The sequence below is a fragment of the Podarcis vaucheri genome (genome assembly GCF_965113315.1).
Source record: "Podarcis vaucheri genome assembly, chromosome: 16".
Lineage (NCBI taxonomy): Eukaryota > Metazoa > Chordata > Lepidosauria > Squamata > Lacertidae > Podarcis > Podarcis vaucheri.
This window is the reverse complement of record NC_138754.1, coordinates 32,072,103-32,088,889: the sequence shown is the minus strand read 5'-3', so window position 1 is coordinate 32,088,889 and position 16,787 is coordinate 32,072,103. Positions and strand designations below refer to the sequence as shown.

General features: G+C 46.3%; 1 protein-coding gene across 10 annotated transcripts in view; it reads left to right on the top strand.

Annotated features, from left to right (window-relative positions):
- Positions 1–16,787, top strand: part of ARVCF (ARVCF delta catenin family member) — a 605,652-nt gene that overhangs the window by 91,669 nt on the left and 497,196 nt on the right. The gene's annotated exons all lie outside the window — the stretch shown is intronic.

Sequence of the window (16,787 nt, the reverse complement as noted above, 5' to 3'; positions counted from 1 at the left end):
AGGCACTTCTGGTGAACCAGAGCAGCGCTCGGAAACACCGTTTACCTTCCTGCCGGAGCGGTACCTATTTAAAGGAACTTACCAGGAACCTAATAGTGAGACGCTTACACAAGCCTGCAAGCAGCTACCCACTGTGTGTTTAAAAGGGGAATGTGAAACTCTGCTAAGTAAAGGAAATTGCTAGGCCTCCTGAGAAGATGGTACCTGCAGGAGGCCTTCTCCTGCAGACCCCAGCGATCAATTGGGTATATGAGGGATGAGACACTATCCGTTCTCATGATTTGTCGATGTCAGGGAACTGCCATCGGCTCGGGGGCGAGGGGGGAAAAGCCGGGTGGATTACAGAGAGCCCCCAAAGATTGTGGGAAGCAGACCTCCTCAGCGGAGAATAGCCACGCCTCTAGTGGAGAGGAGATGCAGGGCTCGGAGGATACAAGACGGTGACAGGACACCTTGCCTGAGCAAAGCGGGGAGGAGAGAGGTGCTCCATTACCCATGCCTTCCTTGCACAATAGGCTTCCGCGCAGAGAGGGGGGGGCGCAGACTGGGCGTCAAGAAACTACTCTGCTGGGGAAGGTTTAAGGACTGCCCACCCTCAGATTCTGCCAGTGAATGAGCAAGACACGGAATAGAGGCGCACTGCATTCCAAAGGTTTTTATCACTGATAAGAAAGCTTTAAAACAGACTATTGAAGCATATCGCCTGATTGCTCTCGAGGAACCAACCTATACCTCTTACAGTCGGTTTAGACCCAAAAGTTTCTAAATTAAAAATGGGCAATTCCTGACCACACTGGGCCAGGAAAGCACACCTAACAAGGTTTTGCTTCTCTCCTTCTGCCTTCTGGGCTGCGTGTGCTGTAACTTCACAGGCATGGCTGCAGCGACAGCACTTTTGTGCCTACGATCTTGCATTTCTTTACTTAATAAAACGGTGACTCTGCATTTCCATAGAAAAATAATCCCGTTCTGCTGATTCCGTTTTGCTGGCAGTAGGCCTCCCAAAACAACCAGGTGTGCTGCATCAGCACACCTGAGATTCATCGGCCACACGGCGACTACGCCAAAAGCCCAGCTCGTAAGTTGCTAGGCCTTGTGGATTGCAGCAGCAGGGGACTGTGGCAGTGTGGTGTAGTGGTTAAGAGCGGTAGACTTGTAATCTGGGGAACCGGGTTTCATTCCCTGCTCCTCCAGATGCAGCTGCTGGGTGACCTTGGGCTAGTCCCACTTCTCTGAAGTCTCTCAGCCCCACTCACCTCACAGACTGTTTGTTGTGGGGGAGGAAGGGAAAGGAGATGGTTAGTCGCTTTGAGACTCCTTCAGGTAGTGGTAAAGCTGGATATCAAATCCAAACTACTACTACTACTACTACTACTACTACTACTACTCTTCTTCCTCTTCTTCTTCTTCTTCTTCTTCTTCTTCTTCTTCTTCATAGATCAGGGTTTCCCAAACTTGGGTCTCCAGCTATTTTTGGACTGCAGTTCCCATCATCCCTGACCACTGGTCCTGCTAGCTAGGGATGATAAGAGCTGTAGTCCAACAACAGATGGAGACCCAAGTTTGGGAAATGCTAGTCTAGATATTGCAGTTGGACTACAATTCTAACAGCCCCAGTGAGCATGGTCAATGGTCAGGGATGATGAGAGCTATAGTCCAGCAACATCAGGAGAGGCTCTCCTGTCTGCCACCTACCTTTTGCAATGTGAGGGCCACATGCCATTGGTGGATGGGGTCAGGGGTCGAAGTTAATAGCTGCAACTCTGAGCTTTGTATAATAGACTACATTCCAGCCATGCAAAAACCAGAGGTTTTGCAAGAGGCATTATCTCAGTTCAAGGATAGCTTCCGACCAGGCAAAGCACTCAAGGAGGAGACACAACAGGACCAATGAAGAGTGTGGCCTGGGAAGTGGGTTGCGCCCTAGGAAGGGGTTCTGAGGGCCAGAGGATGATGCCTGGAGGCCAACATTTGGCCCCTTGGCTTGAGGTTCCCCATCCCACTGGAAGCTGCATGTCATAACATGAACAGAAATAGGCAACACCTGTCTCTAATCTGTCTCTAATCATATACAAAAGCTGTTTAGGATGAGTCCCACCAATAAATTGATCTGTCCTTTTTACAAGATGCTTCCAAGGTTAGGAAGGGTTGTTTTGAATTATAAAAAATATTCAAGTTTCATATCACTTTTCTCCTCTCTCCTTTCTTTTATGGCATAATATGTTTCTATTTTTAATGCAAGTCACTTCAGTGGCAATGACTGATATTCCCAGGAAATAAAATTACTGTTTTAACAAGGATGGGGTTTTAACCTGGATGAGTTCTGTTTTATTTAGGGAGTGGGGTTGTTTTAAATTGTTTTTAAATGCTATTTGTTAATTTGGATTTTTGTATTTGGATTTGTGGGCTGGGGGTTGTTTAGGGGCTTTTATAGGGGAGTGTATTTTTTTTAGTTTTTATACATTAGTATTGTTAATTGTTTTCATTATTTTTATTATGTATTTTGTGCATTTATGTTGCAACTTTGTGTTGTGAACCGTGTTGTGAACCACCCTAAGACCCCCCCAAACAAATTGTTGTTGTTTGCTGTACAGCTTAGAGCAGGAGTAGGCAAACTAAGGCCCGGGGGCCGGATGCGGCCCAATCCCCTTCAGCCCGCGGACGGTCCGCAAATCAGCATGTTTTTACATGAGTAGAATGTGTGCTTTTATTTCAAATGCATCTCTGGGTTATTTGTGGGGCATAGGAATTTGTTCATATTTTTTTTTCAAAATATAGTCCGTCCGCCCCCCCACAAGGTCTGAGGGACAGTGGACCAGCCCCTTGCTGAAAAAGTCTGCTGATCCCTGGCTTAGAGTAGCCTCTTACGAATCATCAAAAAGGAGGGAATTCATCATCAACAAAAAAGGGGTCAAAAGATTACCCAGATTTGCATTTGCCAATTTGTATACACCAGTGATGTCCAACCCCGGTTGACTGTGATTGACAGGTAGTTCCCCAGGTAACTGCGGCTGATTGCGGGATCCTAATCGGCACCCTAAAAAAAAGCTCAGCAACTTTGACCTTTCCCCTCCAAAAAAGCTCAGCAACTTTTGCCTACCCCTCCCCACAAAAAAAAGTTCAACTACTTTTGGCAATCCTCTCCCTTCCACCCCACCCCCACACACACTCCTCCTCCCTCCAATGACAATGGGTAGATCACTGCCAGTTTTTTTTTAATCCTGGGAGTAGATCACAATCTCTTGGGAGTTGGACGTGCCTCGTATACACATTCGGTAGCAACTGCTAGAACTTAAATAGAAATCAAGTGTGTCGTGCCACAGTGGGGACAGAGCACCTGTGCACCTCCTCACCTGGTGCTAATGGCTGACGGACAATTTCAGTGCCCCTCCTCTCCCTTTTCTGTGGTTCTTCATCTTTAAAATGGATTTGGACCAGACAGTCCCTCTGTCAATCTGACATCTCTTCAGATCAAACAAGGTCCCCTGTTTGACTGTCAGCAAAACAGGATGCAAAGCCACCCTACCTAAACCTCTGTAGCAGCAGAGGGAAACACAACTGGAACCTCCTTTTATATATTATCATCAGTGCTTCTTTTTGTGACAGCTTTCGCTAGTACAGAGGAACATCACATTGTTTTCATTGCCCATGGCATCCATTGTGCACTGGCACCCACAGCACTTTTAGCAAGACAAAAGTCCTGGCACCTCATTTTTAAACTCCCCCTCTCAAAAAGCACTTACAGGTAACCTGCAGCTTACACGAGGATTTGGTTCCAGGGTGCACAGGTAAGCGCAAACAGGCATAAAGCCAGCAATCACAGCATTCCACCGATGTCGGGGGGGACGGACACAAATAAATGTAGAATAGCTTTCCTCCACTCTCTGTTTCTTTATTTATTTTCCCCCACCCACGCAAAGCTGTGATCGCCTAAGTAAAACATGTGGGAACGTTCAGGGAGGCAGGAGAGGATATATTGTTTATTACAGTGGTACCACTGGTTGCAAACAGGATCCATTCCGGAAGCCCATTCGCAACCTGAAAAGAATGCAACCTGCGACTGCGCGTCTGCACACGCGCGGGTCGCGATTCACTGCGTCTGCACATGCGCGTGACGTCATTTTGCGCATCTGCGCATGCACGAGCGGTGAAACCCAGAAGTAACCCTTTCCGGTACTTCTGGGTCGCCGCGGGACACATCCTGAAAACGTGCTGCCTGAAGCAAATGCCTCCTGCAGGTACCATCTTCTCAGGAGGCCTGTTCCATACAGTATAGGGATTGAGCCTTTAGCTTGGCACCAGCCATCCTTTGGAATTCCCTCTCTTTACATCTTAGCCAGGTGCCATCTGTTGTCTTTTTGACACCTGGTGACAGTCTCTTCCTCCTCCAGCAAGCTTTTTAAGCAGAGATTGTTCCCAGTCCGTGTCTGTGTTTTATCGTTTGTGTGTTTGACACCCCGGGCTCCTTTGGGAGGAGCAGCCTGACACAAATTCAATCATGGACTACCTCAGCAGGTTATGAACTCTTGCTTCGCTGGAGGTTTTTAAGCAGAAGTTGGATGCAGTGTTTGAAATTCGCCAGGCACCAGGCACATTTTGCACCTGGCTATCAGCCACTTGTGACCAAGTGAAGATGCCCAGGTGCCAGGAAAGTACCTGATGTCTCCACCATCTGGAGGTACATGCATGGGGATCCTTGGGATCCTTGGATCTCGACTGTTTTCAGCATTGGCAACACATCCTGTGGAATTCTATCCATTACATTTTATCCGCACAATCGGAAACAAATTTCAGGAACCAAAGAGTTGTATTGAAAAATAGGGCTTTTGAGCGGTCTGGCCCCCAAATGGCCACTAGGCATTCCATTTTGGCAACTGTAAACTCTGGTTTACCATATTTTCCCACGTATAAGACTAGGTTTCCCTCCTAAAAAAATAATGTCCAAAATTGGGGGCATCTTATACATGGATAGATCTTTCCCCATTTTCTTAAACTGGAGTCCCCTAAAATAGGGGCGTCTTATAGATGGAAAAATACGGTAAGTAGCCATTTGATGCCTAGCTTATATATCTGAGTTTCTAACCCTGCTTGGATGGTCATCTGTCATGAATGCTTCTTTACTTGAGATTCCTGTATTGCGGGGGGGGGGGGTTGGGGGTTGGGGTTGGTCTAGATGACCCTCGGGGGTCCCTTCCCACTCTACAGTTCTATGATTCTTTGAATAAAATGCACCCATCCATTCATGTCCAACAAAAGAAGCTTTTCTCTCTCACACACAATATTTGAACCCAGTGAAGCTGAAAGTTGAAAGAATCAGGACAGACAGACAGGAGAGAGAGAACATCAGCAGCTTGTTGTTCATTTGGTCCCACAAAATGTAGCATTGGCCACCAACTTAAGTGAGGATGAGAAAACCCTTATGGAGGATAAGGCTACTAGCAACAATAGCTGCGCCTCTAATGTCGGAGACAGCATGCTGGGGATCAGAAATGGGGAGAGTGTGGTTGCCGTCTCTGCTTTTTCCATACGGTGCATAATTTTATATGCCTCCACCACCCCCTCCCCTCAGTTCCCACTTTTGTAAGCTGAAAAAGCTCCAAATGTACTCTTTCCACATATACCCCGATTCTCTTTAGCTGCCCTTCCCTACCATTCAGTCCGTCCTTCAGTTCAGTTCAGAACAACAACACCATTCAGTTCAGAACAACAAAGGCATTTAAGTACAGGATTCTGTATGATGTAGCTTGGCGCTGCTGTTTCTGCTGCGTTAACTGCCCACCGGCTCCCTTATTCTTCCCATCTGCTTTTTGGGAGCTAAAGTCCCTTCCTGCTTAGGTTGATAAGAGTCTCCTGTACATCTGTCGATGTCTGTTTCTGAAGGATAGCTCTGAGTGACGGCCCCGATGACCACGTCTGGCAGCTCTGTCTTCAGGCCCTGATTATAAATACGTAAAGCTAACGGGAGAGTACACGAGTTCCATATTGGCAACATCAAGGGGGCAGGACTGTGTTTCCTCGCTTTGCTTACAGAACGTGTCCAGGCTTCAGTTCCAAGGAGCAAGTGATGGGGAAAGCCTGGCTTGAGATGCTTTAGAGCAGGGTTTGATGGCCTGGGATTCGGACTCAGAGGCTGAACCTGAGGGATCCCAGCCTGCACAGGAGTCCCTGCCTCCAGAACCAGCTGAGCCGGGGCTGGGGCTTGAGCCTGAAGGGTCCTCACCTGTGCTGGATCCTCAGGTGCAGGCACCTGCTGAGTCTGCTCTGGCTCCGGAGGTGATGGAGGACCCATTGCCTGCAGGTGCTCCACTCCCAGCCCCATCGGGGGAAGGTGAGGTGGCCTCTGGGTCCGGTAACCCTCCAGCCTCTCCTGAGATGCAGAGGCTCAGGGCAGAGAGGCGGAGGGAACTAAGTTCCCGCAGGAGGAGTGCTCACCTCCAGGCCAGGAGAGGCGAGTCACCTGTGAACCAGGGCCGCCCTATGCCTCAGGGCAGATAAAAGCCAGCCAGCCCAGTCCCAGGTTGTGGGAGCAACGTTGTTGGTAGCCTGTTCCTGCCTGCCTCCTGTCCTGCCTCTCTGCCGGAGCTCCTGACCTCACCCGACTCCCTGCCTTGGGACCCAGCTTCAGCTTTGACGGACTGCCTCCCTACTGCACCCTCGACCTCGGACTCGGACCTCGCCTCACGGTTAACCCACAGGACCAGCACACAGGGTTTCCCAACCTTGGGTCGCCAGCGGTTTTTGGACTACAACTCCCATCATCCCTAGCTAGCAAGACCAGTGGTCAGGGATGATGGGAACTGTAGTCCAAAAGCAGCTGGGGACCCAAGGTGGGGAAACACTGCTTTAGAGTAAGGGCAGTAACTTGGTAGGAGAGTATCTGCTTTACTTGGTCCAATATCTCCAGGTAGGGCTGGGAGAGGCCCCTGTCTGAACTCGTGGTGCCCCACAGCCAGTCAGCGTAGACAGTGCCCAGTGCCAGATTTATGTATAAGCTAAACAAGCTATAGCTTAGGGCCCCACTCTCTTGGGGGCCCCCAAAAAAAAATTAAAGGAAAAAAACCTGGATGTACATTTCCAAAATATAAGATAAAAATAAAATAAAATAAAACCTATCATACAGCAACAGTGTTTTGTGTTGTGTAGGCTCCTATGATGTAAGTAATGGGCCCTGCCTGCTAGCCTGCTCCCTAAAATATCACTGGTTTGCTCATTTCTATATATAGGGTGCCTTACATTCTGCATGGACTGGTTGCATGGCAACATATGCAAATGGCTTTAGATACCTATTAGGTCCATAAATTACCATATAGAAGAAGAAGAAGAGTTTGGATTTGGTATCCCGCTTTATCACTACCCAAAGGAGTCTCAAAGCGGGTAACAATCTCCTTTCCCTTCCTCGCCCACAACAAACACTCTGTGAGATGAGTGGGGCTGAGAGACTTCAAAGAAGTGGGACTGGCCCAAGGTCACCCAGCAGCTGCATGTGGAGGAGCGGGGAAGCGAACCCGGTTCACCAGATTACGAGTCCACTGCTCTTAACCACTGCACCACACTAGCTATAGCATATATTCAGCACAAAAAACAGTGACCATTTGTTGTTGACAAAGGACAGCTGGACATATAAAGGGCCCCATTGCCTTCAGTAGCTCAGGGCCTCATCAGACCTAAATCCGGCCCTGACAATGCCTGATCCAGTAGGGTTTTGTTTTTATGAGACCCTGGAGAGTTGCTGCCAATGACAGCTGAAAATTTAGGTGGGTAGTCCAATTGGTCACTTTCTCATATTGCGTTATGTCAGGCTTTCTGGCTTGCTGATCACAAAGAGTGGTTGACACCTGCTCCAGCATTTTCTCCTTTCTTGCAACTGCATTGCATTCAAACCAGGGGTTATGGTTTGTTTCTCCCCAACTAGCCATGGCTGCAAGGCAGCCTTGAAGCCATGGTTTGTTGTTGGCTACCTGATTGTGGCTATGGTTTTCCCAGTAGTGATGTATGGAAGTGGGAGCTGGACCATAAAGAAGGCTGATCGCCGAAGAATTGATGCTTTTGAATTATGGTGCTGGAGGAGACTCTGGAGAGTCCCATGAACTGCAAGAAGATCAAACCGATCCATTCTGAAGGAAATCAGCCCTGAGTGCTCACTGGAAGGACAGATCCTGAAGCTGAGGCTCCAATACTTTGGCCACCTCATGAGAAGAGAAGACTCCCTGGAAAAGACCCTGATGTTGGGAAAGATGGAGGGCATAAGAAGAAGAGGACGACAGAGGACGAGATGGTTGGACAGTGTTCTTGAAGCTACCAGCATGAGTTTGACCAAACTGCGGGAGGCAGTGGAAGACAGGAGTGCCTGGCGTGCTCTGGTCCAGGGGGTCACGAAGAGTTGGACATGACTAAACGACTAAACAACAACAACAACAACCCGATTGTGGGTTTTAAAAAGCGACATGGTGCTCTAAATGTATGGCGTGAACATGGCTTGAGAGTCTGCAGAAGAACACATACTTGAGAGCCAGTGTGGTGTAGTGGTTAAGAGTGGTGGACTCGTAATCTGGGGAACCGGGTTCGCTTCCCCGCTCCTCCACATGCAGCTGCTGGGTGACCTTGGGCCAGTCACACTTCTCTGAAGTCTCTCAGCCTCACTCACCCCACAGAGTGTTTGTTGTGGGGGAGGAAGGGAAAGGAGAATGTTAGCCGCTTTGAGACTCCTTAAAGGGAGTGAAAGGCAGGATATCAAATCCAAACTCTTCTTCTTCTCTTCTACTTTATCAGAACGAAAGGTCCTTCTGGTCCAGCAATCCATTCTCACTGCGGCCAACCAGATCCCCCTGGGAATCATCCAGGCAGGCCGTGAGTGTAATGGGATGCTATCACCAACTGCAGGAGATAATATTGGGCAAGACGGTGAAGCAGTCTGATCTCACATCTCATTGTTGCCATAGCTCTGAGCATCAAACATTACTTTAGCACTTAAGGGGGGGTGGGTGGAGGGCGGAAATAAGGCGCTCTCTGAAACTGTTCACGTTGTGCAAGAATGCTACACAGTAATTTGCAGCAACAGATAAAAAATAAAATAAAAGAGGGGGTGGAGAGAGAAAGAAAAGGTAAACAAGCATTTTTAATCCTAAAATCCATGAAACGAACACATTAGGCATGTCGTTTTTTGTATACATAGATTTGTTTTGCTCTTGAACTGGTAAATGAGGGTTGTTTTGGTCCGAAGCCAAATAATATATTGAGGCAATTTCATGCCTCATGAATTATAGAAGAGAATGCTTGGTACGTGGCGCTCCAGTCTCGGCTTGGCTGGCTCTCTCTCCCCCCCCCCCCCGCATTTGGTTTAATCCCTTTGGGAATCTCGGTTTTGAACTGCCTTCCAGAGCCTGTGTGATGCTTCTGAAAGCCCGCAGACTGGTCCGACAGAATAGAAGGAATTCTAAATATGAGCCCCTTCCCCCCTTGACTGGAGCCTTCTCTCCCACCCCTTTTATTTTGCTAACTCCCAGATGGTAGCAAGAATGCTTTGATCTTATCATAATGGTCAGTGCTGCTTACAAAAGAAAAAACACTTTCCTGAACTCTGAGCTCTGAATGCATTTTAAAATTCCTTCTGGGCTTTTTGGAAATAAAAAAAAATGTTGCTTGCATCTTCTTTTTCTTTATTTTAAGCTGCACTTTGCTTTCTAGGAAGGAGGACTGAATTGTTTGGGCTTCCTTGTTAAGGCGGAGCCGCTCTCAATTTAGGATCCTGTGTCTTGGGGTTGAGCAATTTGCTCAGAGCCCAGAGCAGGAATAGATCACAGACCCTAGAGGGCTGCTCCTAATTTGCATTTGTTAGTTACAAGTCATTAACTGAACCCGCATGTTGTTTTTTTCCAGACTTGCTGGATGTGGAACACTGGCTGGTGGACGTGTTGCATGCATTTTGCAAATTCCAAAAGGAGGTGCTGTGTTAGGCTGTTGTGAGGGCAGAATGTCCCATGACAACATAGGGATTAATCCATTTTTAGTGGCATGCCATAGATCTGGAAGCAACCTCATTCTCTTGTGTATACCAGAATGCATACCAGAATCTTAGATTAGTGGCATTGGGTTTGTGGCTGCTTGAGGCTGCCAACTTGTGACAGGGCCTTTTCCATGGTGGCTCCCCAGTTGTGGAATGCCCTCCCTAGTGAAGTATACCTGTCTCCATCACTTTTACCTTTCAGGAGGAATTGGAGTGGAAAATCCTATTTACCCAGGCATTTGGTAGCTGAAGAATATATACAGTGGTGCCCCGCAAGACAAATGCCTCGCAAGACGGAAAACTCGCTAGACGAAAGAGTTTTCCGTTTTGGAGGTGCTTTGCAAAACGAATTTCCTATGGGCTTGCTTCGCAAGATGACAATGTCTTGCGAGTTCCTACTGCTTTTTCCCCCTTCCCCCCTTTTTCTAAGCCGCTAAGCCACTTATCAGCTGATCCGATCAGCAGATAAGCCACTAAAAGCTGCTAATAGCGCTAATCCGCTAATCCGTCAATGGGCTTGCTTCGCAAGACGAAAAAACCGCTAGACGAAGAGAATCACAGAACGGATTCTTTTCGTCTTGCGAGGCACCACTGTATATATATATTTTAAATGATATTTATTACTTTTTCAACATTTCCAACACAACACTACAAACAAAAAGAAAAAAAGAAAAAAGAGAAAAAACAATACAAATACAATACAAAAACGCTACCTGGACTAACAAAACAAACAAAAACAATTTTAAAACACCTCAAACATTTTCAATATCTTATATTTCATTCACTTATTTCCAGCGACCTCCTCACACCTCCCTTTTTGTATTCCACTTCTATTATTTGTTTCAGCAATTCCTTTCCATCTTACTCTGTTTTCTGTTCTATAATTATCTTAACACATTCTTGCCATACTTTTCCTTTAATTTTCTATTAATCTATTTATACTTAATTCCTTACGACATTTCTACTAAAGCCATGTAATTTCATTCCAACATTTTTTTAACATTCCTTAATTTTACAATATTTCTATAAATAGTCTTTAAACTTTTTCCAATCTTCTTCCACCGACTCTTCACCTTGGTCTCGGATCTTGCCAGTCATTTCCGCCAATTCCATATAGTCCATCAACTTTGTCTGCCATTGTCCAACACTTCAGTGCTTTCAAGAAGCAACCATTCTCTCAACCAGCAAAAAGCAGATGGTTCACAACGAAGTTTAAAGGTCTGGCAGGGCAGGTCCACCTCCTTCTTTGGCATCCATCAATATCTTAAGTTTTACTTGAGGCTTCCTGCCCTGCCAAACAACTCTAGAGACATCCCTCTGCCACCTCCTGAAACCCTCCATCCCATCCAAAGCTTGCAATGTTTGAAACAAAAGCAACATCCCCAGCAACACAGCAGCCCTCATCCCCACCACAGTAACTCGGCCCAACAGTAACAACTTCTGATTTGTCCATATTTCCAAATCCCCCTTCTCTTCAATCCAACATCCTTCACAATTATCCTTAAGCAGATTCACATTTTTGGCGGTCATACTAACCCCCAAATACCTCTCTTTCTCAACCAATGTTAGTCCTGTCGCCTCCTGAAACTCTGTCAAGCTTTCCTTTTCCAATTCAGATAGGGCTCTGGTCTTCAAATTTATCCGTTCTTCTTTAAGTTCAATCATAACGAATTTCAGCTTATGTCCATCAAGTTGTCTTTGTATGGATGGGACTCTCCTCTCCAGTTGTATTACTTTAGATTCAGCAGCAAGGGTTTTCTCCCTGACTTCATCTGCAGTTTGCCGTATCAGAGTAGATTCCTGTGTCAGTTTCTGGGTGGTTTCTGAATTGGTATTCACCTTTTGTCCCAAGTTATTTAAACTTTCTACAATTAAATCGGGACGCGGGTGGCGCTGTGGGTAAAAGCCTCAGCGCCTAGGGCTTGCCGATCGAAAGGTCGGCGGTTCGAATCCCCACGGCGGGGTGCGCTCCCGCTGCTCGGTCCCAGCGCCTGCCAACCTAGCAGTTCGAAAGCACCCCCGGGTGCAAGTAGATAAATAGGTACCGCTTACCAGCGGGAAGGTAAACGATGTTCCGTGTGCTGCGCTGGCTCGCCAGATGCAGCTTTGTCACGCTGGCCACGTGACCCGGAAGTGTCTCCAGACAGCGCTGGCCCCCGGCCTATAGATGTGAGATGGGCGCACAAACCCCAGAGTCTGTCAAGACTGGCCCGTTCGGGCAGGGGTACCTTTACCTTTACCTTTACAATTAAATCAATTTCAATATTTGCAACATCCAATTTCACATTTACTGCATCTGTTTTCTTGTGGAGTTGTTCCAGCGAATCGTTTATTTTCAATAATGCAGCCACTAAGGCCTCCTCTGTCGACATCCCGTCTGTTTTTCTCCTTTCCGTTTGCCATAACACTTAAGAGATTCAAGGTCAATTCCAAAGTCTCACACTTTTTTATCTTGCAGCTGGAAATTCCCCTAGTCCAGCTCCTGTAAAGTAACCAATTTCAAAAGCTTCCACTAGGGGAAAACAGGTTGTATTTGTATTGGTAAATATGTCCTCTTTTAAACACACTTTCAATAAAACAAAGTTAGTTTCAATTTTCAGTTACTTTCCTCCTTTTTTAAAAAACAACCGGAGACAGTAGAAACAATGTATTCTCTTGATTAGCTACCTGTCAATGAACGTTCTAAATGCTGTCAATGGACGTTCCAAGAAACATCAATCCTGCTAGCAACCCGTTTCCAGGGTCAGAGCGGCAGTATTTTAACTCTCTTAACTCTCTCCTACAGGCATATTCAATCCACCACTTCCCCCCCTCTTCTCCTGCCTCCAAAAAGGGGGGATTTAGTTCTTTACCGATGGAAATTTAGTCCTTTACAAAAGGCTTTCCAAGACTTTAGCTTGCAGTCTCCTTGCTTCAGTTAATCTACAAAAGAGGGAGGCGGACTTCCTGTATTGAACCTCCCCGTTTCGATGCCAGATTAAACGTTTAAAAATCCAATTCTTCCCAATTCAGTTCTACTCACGGGTAATTACTTTAGAGTCAAATTGTCCACAGGAAAAAGTCAGTGCTCTCCGACAACAGCTATGCGGCTTCGCTCCGTGGAAGAAGCAGACGATTCGAAGCACCGCGCCACTCACCCCACATCGCTCCGGATCCCCGAAACCGGGTTTCCCCGCGAGTAGGGGAGGCAAAAAAAGGTGCCTGCCGAATCCCACGTTCACAGGCTTCTCCCGCCTGTTATTTTTACGGGTCTCTGCCTTCGCCGTGGCGGTACAGACCCAAATTCCCACAGGGCAAATTCCTCCCGATCAGAGGAATTCCGCCATTGCCGGAGGCACCAACCCGGAAGTCTCCTTGTACCTGAAGAATATACTGTTCCTGGCAACCCCGAGAGCATTGGACGGAATAATTATTTTAGCTGCAACTGGTTTTTAAAAACTTTTAAACTGCAACTGCTTTACAGTTTAAAACTGCTTTAAAACTGTAAATGTTTTAAATTGGCATCATTTTGTTTTTAAGTTGTGGGTCTGCTTACCACCCAGGGCTCCTTTGGGAGGAAATGAGTGATATTAATTCAGTAAACAAATAGGTAAATACAGTGGTACCCCCGGGTTACAGACGCTTCAGGTTACAGACGCTTCAAGTTACATACTCTGCTAAACCAGAAATAGTACCTCAGGTTAAGAACTTTGCTTCAGGATGAGAACAGAAATCGTGCCGCGGCAGCGGGAGGTCCCATTAGCTAAAGTGGTACCTCAGGTTAAGAACAGTTTCAGGTTAAGAACGGACCTCCATTTCTTAACCCGAGGTACCACTGTAGGCTAAAAGGTAAAGGACGCCTGGACGGTTAAGTTCAGGCACAGGCAACTATGGGCTTGAGGGGCTCATCTCGCTTTTCAGGCCGAGGGAGCCAGCATTTGTCCACAGACAGCTTTCCGGGTCATGTGGCCAGCATGACTAAACCACTTCTGGCGCAACAGAACATTGTAATGGAAAACAGAGCACAAGAAAACACCATTTACCTTTCCGCCACAGTGGTACCTATTTATCTACTTGCACTGGCATGCTTTCGAACTGCTAGGTTGGCAGAAGCTGGGACAGAGCAATGGGAGCTCACCCCGTTGCAGGGATTCGAACCGCCGACCTTCTGATCGGCAAGCCCGAGATGCTCAGTGGTTTAGACCACAGCGCCACCCTCTTCTCTTAGTGAATAAATACAGTGGGTTTAAAGCACTCTGTCACCACAGTGCAACAAATCCACTTTTCAAAAAGAAGCAAACAAGTCCCAGACATTTTACAGTTTGGAAAGTGATGGGGAAATACTTTGAAATGTGTGGGGTCAATGGATGATTAATGGAAGGGGGTATAAACTCCCGAGGGATTACATAGAACCATAGGATGAATTCAGTTTGTATGCTTGCTGTTGCAGAACCTCTCCATCATTCAATAAATCAGAAGTCCGAATTTCTCAGTGAAGTCCAAACATAGTCCAACTACAGTGTAAGCTTTGTGCAAGCACATCGGGATGAATGATCAGTAAAACAGGACATCTGGAGGAGCCCTCAATCAAACTGGCATGTGTAGCTACACCTGTTGGATATTCATGACCCGATCAATGTCTCTGTGTTTTCTTTAAAGCAGCTGTGTGCATTGATGTAGGAATTTGACCAAAACCTGGTGAGGTCTGAGGCAACCAGTGTGGTTGAGGATGGGCAAGAGGTCAGGTTCTTGAGATGGGATACAAGGACCCAAAAGGCTGGAGGCCAGTGGCATGGTCCAAGATGGGTCAGTGATCAAGTTCTAGGCAAGGCAAGGAAGGGGAGAGGGGCAAGGCGAGTCCATTCATCAGCTTCTCGCAAGAATGATACTAAAATCCGCAGTAGCACAATACCTTTATCAGGACCAACCAAAAAGTCACAAAATAGTGACCAAGTGCTTGAGTTTTCCAGAGCTCTTCTTCAGACTGGATGCTTAATTAATCAATGCAGGAGAAAAGGGAATTTGAAAAATCCAGCTTGGTGTTAAAGCCAGGCAATATTTATTTTTTATTTATTATTACATTTCTATCCTACTTTTTATCCAGTGTGGTGTACATGGTTTTCCCTGTCTCCATTTAACCCTCACAAGAACCCTTTGAGGTAGGTTTGGCTAGAGATGATTGGTGACCCAAGGTCACTCAGTGAACAGGGATTTGAACTTCGGTCTCCATAGACCTGGCCTGACACTGTTCTCAATCCAAAAATGGAGACAAAGCCAACTTTTCTTCTTCCTCCACCTTAATTAACATCCAGTGTAATAAAAAAGACCTTTGGAGAACCCAAAAGCTTGCTTGCTGTTTTGCGTCAATTTTTGTTTGGTCGTTATAAAGGTATTGTACGTACTCTGGATTTTGGAATTTTTGTACTCTGGATTTAGGAATTTTTATTGGCCAGGATGTCAATATCTGCCTTTTGCATTCTAAGGAAGAGCTGATCAGGTAGAGGAACCAAACCTGGAGTAGCAGCTACACAGCATCAGCCATGCCACCAGTCATTTCTTTAACAAACCTAGCCAGACTGGGCAGATAAGCTGCAGTACCCTTTTTGTCCATTTTTTAGCGTGGCACTGTTGTCCCCCATCACATTGTAACTTCCCTGCATGTCACATTCCTCCACCCCCAAACCCCTTGCTGTTTCGCTCTGCAAAAAATAAAATATAATGCAGTTTAGTCATTGTAAAGATCATGTTTCTAAATCTTGCTTCCAGTCCCTGAGGACATTTCCTGGTACATTTTCAGATACTTTTTTTTGCATCCCTTGGGGACAGAAGCATGCTTGTTTTTTTAAAAGTGAAATATTAGATTCTCTGAATTATAAGAAAAGCCTGCTTTGGTGTCACAAAAGTACTTTCATGGATGTTATCAGTGTGGAACCTTTGACTCCCTAGACCAGCGGTTCTCAACTTGTGGGTCCCCAGATGTTGTTGGACTACAACTCCCATCATCCCTGAGCTCTGGCCTTGCTAGCTAGGGGTGATGGGAGTTGTAGTTCAACAACATCTGGGGACCCACAGGTTGAGAAAAGCTGCTCTAGACTTTGCTGAACTACAACTCCCTTCATTCCTAGCCATTGGCCATGCTCGCTGAGGCATATGGGAGTTGTAGTTCAGCAATACGGAGAGGGCCGAACATTTCCTACACCTGCTCTTCTGATTTTTCTTTAAAATTAAAAAAAAGAAAAGAATGAAGAGACTATAGTGTTAAAAAGTGACTCTCCTGCTCTAAAAAAACTGGATGAAGGAGATTTTAATTGTATTGATTGTGGAAGTAATTAAGGTACTGAAGTGTCCAGGCTAAGAATGTGAACAAGGAAATCCCAGACTCAAAACTGACCGTAATCATTAACTTAATAGGTAGACTGATGCAGACTTCCTTTGATTTGCAATAATCAAAACAAAGCAAAAATGAGACAAAGTCATGCCAAAGTCACATTTTGTACCGTCATCAATTCAAAATACAGTGGTGCCCCGCAAGACGAATGCCTCGCAAGACGGAAAACTCGCTAGACGAAAGAGTTTTCCGTTTTGGAGGTGCTTCGCAAAACGAATCTCCTATGGGCTTGCTTCGCAAGACGAAAATGTCTTGCGAGTTCCTGCGGGTTTTCCCCCCTTCCCCCCTTTTTCTAAGCCGCTAAGCCGCTTATCAGCTGATCCGATCAGCCGCTAAAAGCCACTAATAGTGCTAATAGCGCTAATCCTCTAATCTGTCAGTGGGCTTGCTTTGCAAGACGAAAAAACCGCTAGACGA